Here is a 1,322-nt window from a genome sequence, read left to right as displayed (position 1 = left end):
TTTCACCATCCAAAGCAGGAAAACAAAAGTGCCGACTAAAGATACACCACACCGCACCATGCTATGATCCCGACTGTGGCTCCCGCGGTTGCATGAGGTTGCTCACATGGCATACTCTTGTTTTCAAATATAGAAGATTAGTGAGAAGTTTTTATATAAATGCTTAGTTTTCTTAATAACTTTCTAACATATGACAAAACTAAACATAATTAAGGAAAGTGGAATAACAAAGGTAAAAAATGATTTTATTTAATTTTTCTACAATTTTCAAATCTTACTTTTTAACCATTTTAATTCGACAATATGACGGTGCAAATATTCGATTTAACATATTTTAACGGCCAATATTTATTAGAAAGTTCCACCCATCAAACTTCAATTTCCCATGCTAATCAAATGGTTGGGACCATCCCATCAAACTTTTATTTGGACCATTTTAGCTTCCTAAGCAGAGAAAACGTTTTTTTATGGCATCTATTGTTTCATCCATAGGGTGGAAATGAGGGCATACTTTTCAAACGGAAGGAGATGGGGCATTGGTTCTGTCCATAGACTTACTTTTCAGTGGGTAAGGAGAAGATAAGGCATTGTATTTTCTTTCTTTTTTTTTTTTTTTTTTTTATGTTATTTTTTTCAGACTTGACTTCTTTCCATATAGGATGAAGACCGGGCAACTAGATTGAGGGCATGCTCACTACGCGCAACTGGATTCGGGCTATGATTCTGGCACCATCTCTACAGTCTGATCTAAGATGAAGGAAGCTTGTCTTCTTGGATGTGTGGTTGATTTAAACAGGACATCGGTTTCTTTGTTTTGGTTTTAATTATTAAGTGGTTGCATCAGTCTCACTGCAAAGATATTGGCATGTCCATCCAATTCTACAATCTGTAGCCAAATATTTTATTGAAAATTTTTAATGAAAATAAAAATGTAATTGAATATTTTTATTAGTAAGATGTAGATATTGACGTTGAATGTATGGAATAATTAAAGCTGGCAATGGACTAAGCCTGGGCTAGGAAAAATCAATATTTTGAGTAGGCTTGCTCATTGCCGTCCATTATCAGCTATTTTGACCAGTAATTGGATTGAAACTCCGTGCGGTGATGGGTGACCTGAAGGCTAGTTTTGGTGATGCAATGTTGCTTATGATGTATGGTAGGTGTTTAGTCCACCGGATACTGCTTGTGATCTTTGGGGCTTGTTCCTAGCTTATGGTTTGAATTGGTGTGATCCTTGCCTATTCACCAGAGGGGGAGCTGTGGAGTCTACTGTGATGTATGTATTCTACATCAATGCCATTTATCCATTTTTACAGCTC

The 1,322-nt window shown here is 36.4% G+C and overlaps 1 long non-coding RNA gene across 1 annotated transcript; it reads left to right on the top strand.

The window, feature by feature from the left end:
* Positions 1-461: 461 nt before the first annotated feature.
* Positions 462-976, top strand: LOC131256190 (uncharacterized). Its single transcript, XR_009176641.1, has 2 exons — positions 462-568; positions 659-976. It is a non-coding gene; the product is annotated as an uncharacterized LOC131256190 (long non-coding RNA).
* The last annotated feature ends 346 nt before the right edge of the window (positions 977-1,322 follow it).

The sequence above is a fragment of the Magnolia sinica genome, chromosome 9 (genome assembly GCF_029962835.1).
Source record: "Magnolia sinica isolate HGM2019 chromosome 9, MsV1, whole genome shotgun sequence".
Lineage (NCBI taxonomy): Eukaryota > Viridiplantae > Streptophyta > Magnoliopsida > Magnoliales > Magnoliaceae > Magnolia > Magnolia sinica.
This window is presented reverse-complemented; position numbering and strand designations above follow the sequence as displayed.